We start from the raw sequence: 13,105 nt of genomic DNA, 5'->3' as shown, positions 1-13,105 counted from the left end.
GGGCGGGGAGGGAGTGTAATGGTGGAGTGCCTAACTAGAATGGTTGATCAGATTGACTGCCTGGGGAGGGGAGGGCAGAACCTTTTAAGATGGCATGTATTTTTCTTTTTTATAGCCCTATAGAGCTTTCTAGAGAAAGAGCTCTTGGAAAATACAATTTGTTGGGTCTGCAGAATATGCAATGAACAGCTGAATAACTTCCTGATGTGTTGTATAATTGATATTTGTTCACTGTTAAACGTGAAGACATGGAAACAGGCTTTATTCAAACAGTGTACATACCTGGGTATCTTGGCAATGCTAACAGGACCCACTTGATTTTTGTCATTCCATTGAAATTATTGGCTGGGATCAAGTGAATTCTGTAAGTGTCATGAAAAACTCTAAGCCAGCTCACAGAACAATCCTGTACCTCCTCTATTTCTTCCTTTAACCTTTTCCATTTACATATCTATTTACTTTATTTTCTTTATCTATTTTGTGATACAGCCTGGAGTAGCATCTTCTGGCCCTTTGAACCTACCAACCTGCATATTTTTGATCTGTTGAAGTAAATGAGAGGATCCTGGAAAAACCCATGCACTATCATTGAAAATTATCAGTGAACCTTTGAGGGACCAGAAAATTAGAGGATCCTAATGTTATTCAGCTCTTTAAGAAAGGCTCTAAAAGTAAACCAGGAAATTATAGACTGATGAACCTGACAACATCTACCATCTACTATCCATGTACCTATCCAAACTTCTCTTAAACGTTGAATCAAGCTTGCATGCACCACTTGTACAGGCAGCTCATTCCACACTCTCATGACTGTCTGAGTGAAGAAGTTTCCCCTCATTTTTACCTTAAACTCTGAGGTGTATTGATAGGGTTAATGCAAGCAGGCTTTTTCCATTGGGGTTGAGTGGGACTACAACTAGAGGTCAGGTGGAAAGTTTGGATTGATGCATGGATGGTAGATGGATTACTATCGTCTGGGCGTAGGTCAATGGCTCTAGGCAGTTTAAAAGGTTCAGCACAGACTAGATGGGCCAAGGGGCCCGTTTCTGTTGTACTTTTCTGCGACTCTAAAGTATACATTCCATACAGACTCATCAGAAGTCAGAATTAGACCCAAGTCTCCAGAGATGAATCAACTGCTCTATTAGCCATGTCATTATGCCAGCATTTCTCTTTCTGACTGCTCTGAACCCTCCACGTCTGCACTTGATTAACACCCAGTCATTGAAGGTGATGTGCTCCTCTTGCTGCTTTACTGAAACAGGAATAGCGGGGTTGATACTGTAGCACAGACAACTTTCACTGTTCCAGGATAAGGAGGTAGAGTCAGAAGGTATACACAGCCTGTGCACCAGTCTACTGCCCAGATATCAGTATCAGATATATCGATTGAAAGAAAATCAAGACTAAAATTAAAATAAATAACACCATTAAAATGGCTATAACATAATTTCAATGAGTAGTATTATAAGTATTAACAGCACAATTAAACAAAACAATTTTGCAAAGCAGTGCATCTGTGCATGTTTGGAGCACTTCCAGGTTATTTTGCTCACTCAGAATAAAATGAATCTCAAAGGAAAGTATGAAGAATTCTTTTTTAAATTCACTTAATAGTAATTAATAAAACAATTTGACAGATATTTGCTACAAAGGAAGCACACAATGTTAAGGTGTTGAGGCGAACCTCAACATTCATCAAGCAAGCACAGTGTGAGGCAGCAAAGAAAAGGACAAATAGACGTCAGCATAATCTTACTTGACTCAAAAGAAGGGAAACAATAAAATTGCTGTAAAATATTGGGACCAGGCCAGGCAAGAACACTGGGGCCCTACTTACAGGGGAAATAAAAATGGACAATAAAATCAAGCTCAACAATTAAAAGGGCAAGAATAATGTTTGAATCCTGTAGACAGAAGATAGCCTCTGGAGAGATGAAATCATGTGGAATAACTGAAAGAGCAAGATGAATAAATCTTGAATGATTTACTTATTTTTTGATGTGTTTATGTAATAAGTATTATTTATTATCATTAGTTCCTGGAGCTGAGCCAGCTTTCAAAATGCCTGCTGGAGTTCAAAGAATGTAGACTTACCAATTCATGACAATTGCTGATTGGTGGATTTGAAAACAACTAACATTTTGCTTGGCTGCTTTTGTGATATTTGCTGCTTCCTGGCTTGCAGATAACAAGTAAATGGAAATTAATGGAATATTTGACTACATTAGTTTGTCATTGGCAGACAGCATTTGAGTCAGGCACAACCTTTTTGTTTGTTACACCATGGGAGGCTAAGCACGTATCTTGAGCCCTGACTGAAATGTTGTTTCTTAATTCCTCTCCATTGATGCTGCCTGACCTACTGAGTTCTTCCAGCATTTTGTGTGTGTTACTTTTGTGAATAGTTCTCTTTTTGAGAAGTTGTGCATATTTAACATTATGTATTCTGGTGTGCTTCCTTGAATACAGTGATTATGAGGTTATTCTTGTGACAATGGCAAGGGTTGCAGGAAGCAACAATAAATTCAAGTCAATCTTGCATAATAAACTTGACTAATTAGATATTTGTGCTCCGAGTAAGCACCTCAGAGGGAAAGGGATTAGGAAAGACAGCTATACCCACTCTCCAACACAAAATACTCTGCAGATGCTGGGGTCAAAGCAACATTCACACCACGCAGGAGGAACTCAACAGGTCGGACAGTATCCGTGGAAATCAACAGTCAACGTTTCCGGCCAAGACCCTTCGTCAGGATGAAGGGTCTGGGCTCAAAATGTTGATTGTTCGTTTCCGTGGATGCTGCCTGACCTGCTGAGCTCCTCCAGCGTGTGGTGCATGTTGCTTATACCCACTCTCCTCCTGCTAGTTTCCAATGTTTCTGCCAGAAGTTTTCCAAACATATGTGGTGGGGAGGGGATGTGTCTCTACCAAAGGAGGTGTAAGGTTCTCCTTCCCTCTGCTAGCCTGCAAGTCACCCTTGGACAAGATGTAGTACCTGCTTAGCACCAACTCCCACACCCAATCAGGGTTTACTGAAGCCACGGGAGTAGGTGGCGGATTGTCGTATGGTTATTCTATTCAATTCAATTCGTATTTAATTGTCATTTCAACCATGCATGTATCTTCATGAATGCAGCCAAACAAAACAGCATTGCTATAGGGTCAAGGTGCAAAACACAATACAAACAATCACATACAACACAAAGCATACATAAGATAGCAAGCACAAATAATATCACAATCAAGGAACAGAAGAGTGAAAAAGAATTCATGTCATCAATCCGCAGTTGACTTCAATTGAGCCCATCTCCTCCAGCCTGGATGCCGCACCCCTCGCTCGGACCACAGCCTGAGACCCAGTACACACACGTGCATCTGTACCTGTTGATCATCCTATAAACTAATCTAAAAATTCAGCTGTCATTGTCCTAACTTGCATCAAGCCCTGTTTGCATTTGTTTAAAACCTCTCCCACTTACAATGGCTCCTATTAAACAATACTCATCCATGCTTGCATGCCCCTTGTTGGCCTCAACCTTCTCTACCCTTATTATATCTTTAACACTACAGTTATACTTTTAGCACTCTTCCAATTTTGGCTTCTTGTTTATACCATAATCTGTTAGACTGATATGAGCACACTTCCACTTGCAAGAGGTTGGGGCTTTGGTATGACCTTCCTACCCTTTTGCCTTTGACTTCCTACCTGTTTTACTTCTGACACACCTCACTGTCAGGTGTCTGTAAGCATGCCCACGAGGGTCACCATTTGAAAAAAAATGGTAAGCCACAACAACACGTTAGAACAAGGGGTCTTATTTAGTGTCAGGTGAAAAAAAAGACCAAAAGTTGCAAAGACAAAAGTATTTACAAGTAGACAAACGTGTGTACAAACATTTACAAATATCGAGAGGCTTTCTGCATGGCATACTTTGTCCTTAACTTTCCAGTATGGCTATTCACCAACCGTCAAATCTAACCTCCACACCTCTGCTCCAAATGGACGCCCCTCTATTCTAAGTCTGTACTCTCTGATCCTAGACCACCACCCCCCCACTCCAACACCCAACCCACCAAGGCCTCCCCACACCCGAGAGGCTTCCATGAGGCCACTCCCAGACACCCAAACTCCAGCAAGCACAGGCCCAATGCCACCAAACCACACGACAAGACCCCACTCCTGCAAACCTCCCCCAAACCCCCTCTCACACATGCTCCACCTCCCAGACAAGGGGCCCAAAATTAGCCACATCACTCCAAATGAGGCCCCATACCATATCCTTGCCTCCACACTCCAGTTGTCCCAGGTCAACGTTTTTCTCTGGTGGAGGAGGTCTGCTCAGGCCAGCTCATAGCTCTCGGAAGTCCTGCAGGAGTATTTTTCCCCAGGCCTGCTGCGTGGAGATGAGCTGGCTAAGAAGAGCTGCCAGCTTTGACATCCCCACAGACTTCCCTGGCTACTCAGAAGGATCCCAACGTGTCTTGGGCTGTGCACCTCGGGCCACATACTCTTCCTCGGACTCCATCGTGTCCCACTATCTGTCCTCATGAGACTCCATGTCCGTAGCATCTGGCTTAACTCTGGTCTGTGAGCACAGCCTAGCTCTTTTCGGCAATGTTACTCCTTCAAACCTATCTTTTTAACCAAGCTTTTGGTGTTTGCCTTAATGCTGCTAATTTTTATTCACTAAGTTACCTGTGAGATAGCTTGGGTAATTAAAGATGCTGAATAAAGGTTAATTAAGGCAGGATGGCGGTGAAGCAGTTGTACAACACTTTGCAGCACCAGTCTTATACACAGGGTTTGATTCCCACCACTGTCTGTTAGGAGTCTTCCATAATGACTCCATTTTACCACATGGGTTTCCTCTGGATTCATCCCACCTTGCGGGTAAAGCCCTCCCCGCCATTGAGAACATCTACATGAATTGCTGTCGTATCAGTAATCAGGAAAATAGCATCAACCTTTAAAGATCCCCACCAGCCAGGTCATACTCTCTTCCCGCTGTTGCCATCAGGTAGAAGTGACTATAGACACACACCACCATGTTGAAGAGCAGTTATTATCCTTCAACCGTCAGGCTCTTGAAATAGCGGGGATAACTTTGCTCAATTTCTCTTGCCCCATTATTGAAATAGTCCCACAACCAATAGACACTCTTTCAAGGACTCTTCATCTCATGTTCTTGTTATTTATTGCTCTTTGCTTGTGTATATTTGCATTAGAGCTGTTAGTTGTCTTCTGCACTCTGATCGAACACATTGGCTGGGCGGTCTTTCATTGATCTTATTATAGTAAAGTTATTATTCTATAAGAATATGGTGAGGGGAGGGGAAAGAGTACAGTCTGGCAGGTGATAGGTGAGGAGGAAGGAGTGTGGGTGGGGTATGGAAATGAAATAAGAAGCTGAAAGGGGATAGATGGAAGGGCTGAAGAAGAGGGAATCTTACGGGAGACGAGAGTGGAAGAAAGGGAAGGAGAAGGGTCCAGAGGGTAGTGATGAGCAGGTGAGAAGAGAATACTGAGTGGGATACCAGAAGTCTATTCTACACAACGATAGATACTAGGCCTGCCGAAGGGTTTCGGCCTGAAACATCGACTGTGCTTTTTCCCATAGCTGCTGGCTGGCCTGCTGAGTTCCTCCAGCAGTTTATGTGTGTTGATTCTATAGATTTGTTGAGTATGCCCACAGGAAAATGAATCTCAGGGTTACTATGGTGACATATATATAGTTTGATAATAAAATTTACTTACAACTTCGAACATTCTAAATTTGCATGATTAGGGTTATTGAGTTGTGGGCATTACAGGTTGACGCTGGAGACTTGGTAACACTATGGGTTGCCCTGCACAATCCTCGGTGATTTGTTTTGATACAAACAATGCATTTCATTCTATAGTATGATGTACATGTGACAAATAAAGGTTGTCTTTAATTACATTCTTGCCATAGAGGGAGTATAGAGAAGGTTCACCAGATTGATTCCTGGGATGGAAGGACTTTCATATGAAGAAAGACTGGATCGACTAGGCTTATACTCACTGGAATTTAGAAGATTGAGGAGGGATCTTATTGAAACATATAAAATTCTAAAGGGATTGGACAGGCTAGATGCAGGAAGATTGTTTCCGATGTTGGGGAAGTCCAGAATGAGGGGTCACAGTTTAAGGATAAAGGGAAAGCCTTTTAGGACCAAGATGAGGAAAAACCTCTTCACACAGAGAGTGGTGAATCTGCGGAATTCTCTGCCACAGGAAACAGTTGAGGCCGGTTCATTGGCTATATTTAAGAGGAAGTTAGATATGGCCCTTGTGACTAAAGGGATCAGGGGGTATGGAGAGAAAGTAGGTACAGGGTTCTGAGTTGGATGATCAGCCATGATCATGCTGAATGGCGGTGCAGGCTCGAAGGGCCAAATGGCCTCCTCCTGCACCTATTTTCTATGTTTCTGTGTTTCTATTACTTCTGTGCTTCATCCTGTCCTTCAAGAAAGAGGATCTATGTCAAGTGATTGTCGTGCTATTAGTTTGCATGATAGGGCTGACAGTGTTGAATATCCAGCAATGTATTCAGCCTGTGAGATATGGATGGGAGGTTTGTAACAGTGCTGAGTGTGAGGAGGAACTTTCAGTCATATCTTTGCTCGCCGTGGGTCCTAACTGATGAAGATTGAAGGTTACCAGCAAGGGCTTGCATGTGACATAAATGACCAAATGTTCAGAATTGCTCTTTATCTCTTCCTTCCAGGGATGAAAGGCCAAAGCAATCCTGGATAATTTTAATCATCCAGTCATCACAGATCATTGGATAATAAGGAGCCATAAAATGAATTTTTCCTCTCTTAATGCCCAGGATGTTGAAATTCCAGGGAGATGTAAGTAACTGCAGATGCTAAAATCTGGAGTAACATTTAATTAGTCACTGTCTGCAGTGGTGGAGGGAATGAATGCTTAACATTCTGATGAGATGCCAGTCAAGTCGGTTGCTTTGTCCTGGAGTACACAGAGCTCCCTCAGAATTGTTGAAGCCGCATTCACCTGGACAAATAGCAAGTATTCCATTACTCCTGACTTGTGCCTCATTAGTGACAGAAAGACCCGAGGGTATCCACACACTACAGGATACCTGGCAGGCAACTTGGTATTAATGTGACTAATGCAGCTGAGTTTTTTTGTCAATGTTGATCCCCAGGATACTGATTGTTGTGGACGCAGATGAAAGTAATACAATTGCATATCAAAGGCATATGGTTAGATTATCATTTGGTGGAAAATGTTATTCATCAGCGCTTCCTTGGCATGAATGAAACTTGCCACGTATCAACCCATGCCTAAATGTTAAACACAAGAGATTCTGCAGAAGCCGGAAGACTGGAGCAGCACACACACAATTGCTGGAGGAGCTTGGCAGGCCAGGCAGCATCAGTGGAGGGGATTACACAGTTGATGTTTTGGGGTGAGACCCCTCATCAAGACTGGAAAGTAAGGGGGCAGAAACCAGAGTAAGAAGGCAAGGAGGAGGGGAAGAAGCACAAGCTGGCAGTCCAAGGGAGGGGAAGGTTTCCGTTCCTTTTCTGACATGTCTATACACATCTCTTTTACTGCCATTTTGAGTCAAAACTCTGGCTGGATGTGAAAACCTGATACTCCATCTGGGTAGACTCCAACCTGATGGCATGAATATTTGATTTTTCTAACTTCTGGTAGTTTCTCAACCCCTCCCCCAATCTTTCTTTTTCCATTCCCCATTCTGGTATTCCTCTCAGCATTCTCTTCTCTTCTCCTACTCATCACCACCCCCTGGTACCCCTCCTCCTTCCATTGTCTCCTCTCATCTCCTGTAAGATTCCTTCTTTTTCAGCCCTTTAACTCTTCCATCTCTCCCCTTTCAGCTTATTTTATCTCCCTCTTCCACCCACCCTCCCATCCTGTCACCTTGTTTCACCTATCACCTGCCAGCCTGTACTCTTCCCCCTCCCCTCACCTTCTTATTCTTACTTCTATCCCCTTCCTTTCCAGTCCCGATGAAGGGTCTCAGTCCAAAATGTCGACAGTTTATACCTTCATTGTTTAATCATGTGTCATGAGTGATCGTGGTCTTGGCAAGCTTTTTTTTGACAGGAGTGGTTTGCCATTGCCTTCTCCAGGGCAGAATGTTTACAAGAACGATGTGTGAGCCCAGCCATTACCAATACTCTTCAGAGACTGTCTGCCTGGCATCAGTGGTCGCATAACCAGGACTTGTGATGTGCACCAACTACTCCCGAGGCTTTACGTGACTCTGATGCAGGTGCTACACTTTGTCCAAGGGAGGGAAGGAGTATCTCACACCTCCTTTAGTGGTGTAAAGGAGGTGTACTCCTCCACCTGGCCACCCACAACATTTTCTGTTGCCAGATCTGTGAGTACCTTCAGCATTTTGCACGTGATACTTGACTGTTGCTATGATCTGCTGAATATAGGCATGTGTGCTTGATTCGATAAGGATTTGTAAACGGAATTGACTCTTTACCATTGACAGTGAGGAGGTATAGGAGCCTGAAGACCCACACTCAATGACTCAATGAAAACTCCTTCCTCGCCAGCATCAGATTCTTATATGCTCCATGAATCCATGAACATTATCCCATTATTCCTTTTTTAGCATTTTGTAATTGATAGAATTTTTTATGTTTTTGCACTGTATTGATACTGCAAAATAAAAGATTTCACATCTTATAAGTTATAACAGATTTGATTCTGATCAATGAATATCTCCGCTGCTGACATTTTGATGGAAAAAAAGTAGTTGAGGACATTGTTGATAATTTTCATGCCTAGAGCACTGTCTACCTGAACTGAAAGGAAACTACAGGCCATTAATCTTAACAGCAGTGCTAAGAAAATTGCTGGAAGAGATCCTGAGAAATAGGATCCATTAGCATATGGAAAAACCGAGGACTAATTACGGATAATTAGCACAGCTTTGTGCATGGAAAAGCTTGTCTCTGGAAATTTATTGACTCTTTTTGAAGATGTGACTGAAAGGGTTGATGATGGCAACATGACAGATGTTGTCTGCACGGATTTTAGCAAGGCTTTTGACAAGATCCTGCATGGTAAGCTGCTCTGTAAGTTTAAATCCTGTTGGCTTGGTGGAAGGAATCAGAGGATGATATTGAGGGACATTTTAGGCCATATGACCATAAGTTATAGGAGCTGACTTAGGCCATTTGGCTCTTTGAGTCTGCTCTGCCGTTGGATCATGGCTGAAACATTTTCCCTCTCAGCCCCAATTTCCTGCCTTAGAAACATAGAAAACATATAGCACAATACAGGCCCTTCAGCCCACAAAGTTGTGTCGAACACATCTGTACCTTAGAAATTACTAGGCTTCCCCATAGCTCTCTATTTTTCTAAGCTCCATGTACCTATCCAAAAGTCTGTCAGAAGACCCTATTGTATCCGCCTCCACCACCGTTGCCAGCAGTGCATTCCACACACTCACCACTCTCTGCATGAAAAATTTAGCCCTGACATCTCCTCTGTACTTACTCCCCTGGACCTTAAACCTGTATCCTCTTGTGGCAACCATTTCAGCCCTGGGAAAAAGCCTCTGACTATCCACACAATCAATGCCTCACATCATCTTATGCACCTCTATCAGGCCACCTCTCATCCTCCTTCGCTCCAAGGAGAAAAGGCTGAGTTCACTCAACCTATTCTCATAAGGCATGCTCCCCAATCCAGGCAACATCCTTGTAAATCTCCTCCGCACCATTTCTATGGCTTCCACATCCTTTCTGTAGTGAGGTGACCAGAACTGAGCACAGTACTCCAAGTGGGGTCTGACCAGGGTCCTATATAGCTGCAACATTACCTCTCGGCTCCTAAATTCAATTCTACGATTGATGAAGACCAATACACTGTACGCCTTCTTAACCACAGAGTCAGCCTGCACAGCTGCTTTGAGCGTCCTATGGACTCGGACCCCAAGATCCCTCTGATCCTTCACACTGCCAAGAGTCTTACCATTAATACTATATTCTGCCATCATATTTGACCTATCAAAATGAACCACTTCACACTTAACTGGGTTGAACTCATCTGCCACTTCTCAGCCCAGTTTTGCATCCTATCGATATCCCACTGCAGCCTCCGACAGCTCTCCACACTATCCACAACACCTCCAACCTTTGTGTCATCAGCAAACTTTCTAACCCATCCTTCCACGTCCTCATCTACGTCGTATGTAAAAATCATGAAGAGTAAGAGATCCAGAACAGATCCTTGAGCCACTCCAATGGTGACTGAACTCCATGCAGAATATGACCCCTCTACAACCACTCTTTGCCTCCTGCGGCCAAGCCAGTCTTGGATCCACAAAGCAATGTCTCCTTAGATCCCATGCCTCCTTACTTCCTCAATAAGCCTTGCATGTGGTACCTTATCAAATGCCTTCCTGAAATCCATATACACTACATCTACTTTTCTTCCTTCATCAATGTATTTAGTCACATCCTCAAAACGCCTTCTCCCTGTATCCCTTCATGCCCTGACTTATCAAGAATCTATGAACCTCTGTCTTAAATGCACTCAATGACTTGGTTTCCACAGCCACCCGTAGCAATGAATTCCACAGATTCGCCACTCTCAGGCTAAATAAATTCCTCCTCATCTCCGTTCTAAAAGGATGCCCCTCTATTCTAAAGCTGTCCTCTGATATTAGACTATCCCACCATAGGAAACATCGGCTCCAATCCACTCTATTGAGGCTTTTCACACCTTATTGTTCTGAATTCCAGTGAGTTGAGACCCAGAGGCATCGAACGCTCCTCACAGGATGGCCTTCAATCCTGGAATCACTCTCGTGAGACTCCTTTGTATGCTGCCCAATGTCTGCACATCCCTTCTTAGATAACGGTCCCCAAGCTGCTCACAGTACTCCAAGTGAGGTTTCTCAAGTGCCTTATAAAGCCTCAGCATTATGTCCTTGCTCTTATGTTATAGTCCTCTTGAAATGAGTGGTGACATTGCATTTTCCTTCCTCAATCTGCGAATTAAACTTTAGGAAATCCTGTACAATGGCTCCCAGGTTTCTTTGCTCCTCACATGTTTGAGTAGAGGCCTATGACCAGCAGTGTGCTTCCTGGATCAGTGCTAGGTCAACGGTTGTTCATCATTTTGCATGAACAGCTTACCTGAGAATGTAGTTATTATGGTTAGTAAATTTGTGTGCCATTCCAAAATTTGGGGGCATAGTGAACAATCAATAAGGCTTCTAAGGTTACAACAGATCAACTGGGAATCTGGGCAAAGGAAAGTCAGATGGAATTTTACTCGATATGAAGTAATGTGTTTTGGGAACTTAAAGCAAAGCAGTCAAACAGTGTAAATGGCAATGTTTTTGAGAGGGTGGATAGGGGTGCATGTGCTGGAGAGGTGTATAGGTGATCAGAGCAGAAAGATCTAGGGTTACAGTGCATGGTTCCATGAATGCTGTGACAGAGGAAGACAGTGCGGTGAAGGTACCATATTAAACATTTGCCTTCATCATTTTGGGAACTGTGTACAAGTGATAGGACATCACGTTTTGCCTGTAAAATATGATGGTGAGTCTGCACTTGAGCACTGTTTACAGCTCTCCTTGCCACATTATATCAAGGATGTGACTAAGCTAGAAGGAATGCAGAAAAGATTGTTTTAATAATATTACTCTGACTGTAGGGCTTCTATTATATGGATAACTTGGATAGACTGACACAATCTTCACTGGAGAGAAAGAGACTAAGAGGTGACCTGATGAACGTTTATAAAATTATGATGAGCAAAGACAAGCGGATGTTTGCAGTCATAGAGCTGGGGAGGCTAAACTGGAGGGCCTTGGAATAAGCGAAAAAAAAAAACAGTTTAAAGGAGACATGATGATCAAGGTTTTGGGTATTTCACCAGTTTTTAGCGAACAGGACAGATTTGGTATTGGTTTATTGTAGTTACGTGTGTCAAGTTATGTACCCTCCAGACAGACATTCTGTACCGAGGCAGAAGCAGGCTATCGTGCTATAGTTCCAGAGAAAGTGCAGTGCAGGTAGGTAAATCAAGTGCAAGGTGGATTGAGAGTTCAAAATCTCATCTGTCAGTACATGAATATGTCCATTCAAGTGTCCGATGATAGCCTCAAATATCCCCGCCATCCAGGCCATGTCATTTTCTCACAAAAGGAAGCGATAGTGTCATAGTTACGGAGAAAGTGCAGTGCAGGTAGGTAAATCAATGTCTGGAAAGAGCTACAAAAGCCTGAAGTCCCACACCAGCAGGTTCAAGAACAGCTACTTCCCTTAATCCAATAGGTTCTTGAACCAATCGGCACAATCCTGATCACTACAGTTTGGCAACGACTTTGATCGCTTTGCATAAAAATGCACTTTGTTTTAAATTTTGTTTTCAGTACCACAGCTGAAAGGTGTTCTGATGGTCATAGTCTTTTCTGCATCCAGTGTTACTGGTTTTGGCCTGTTCCCATGGAGAATGCATTGGATTGACGGAGACTGATTGTTATGATGGTGGATATCTCAGGAGGAGGCTGAGATAGATTATCATCCTGGCACTGAGAATTTCAGCCTTTCATTTGGCACTCACCCACTGGTCTTTGCCAAGATTAGGAAGAGCACATTCTTTGAGTTTCCATCTTCCACTAGCTGCTTTATTGTTCAGCATCTTTCATAACTAAAAATAGTCTGTTGCTCCCTGTTTATGTTGTTCTGCACACAAACAACCTGAACTGCAGCCACAAAAATCTGATCCCTTTAATGCTAATGGACACATTTCAGGCAGCACCTGTAGACAGAGAAACGGGCTTACTTGTTAGGCTGATGACCTGTCATCAATACTTGAAAAGCCAACAAAAGCAAGTGAACTTTAAGTTGCTGAGTGGGTGAAAGGTGGAAAGAACAAAGGCAATGTGAGTGACAGGGCGGGGATGTTGTTGCTGTCCATAAAAGTGAATACTTGTTAATCCTCATGGATCAGTCTGATCTAGGTGTAACTGGAAGGAGATGACTAAAGGGGAAAAATACTATGCTGCAAATATGACAAAAGTCACTGAAAATCTAAATTTAAAA

Source organism: Hypanus sabinus, chromosome 6, assembly GCF_030144855.1.
Source record: "Hypanus sabinus isolate sHypSab1 chromosome 6, sHypSab1.hap1, whole genome shotgun sequence".
In the NCBI taxonomy this organism is placed as follows: domain Eukaryota; kingdom Metazoa; phylum Chordata; class Chondrichthyes; order Myliobatiformes; family Dasyatidae; genus Hypanus; species Hypanus sabinus.
The sequence above is the reverse complement of the archived record's forward strand: the minus strand, read 5'-3'. Positions refer to the sequence as shown.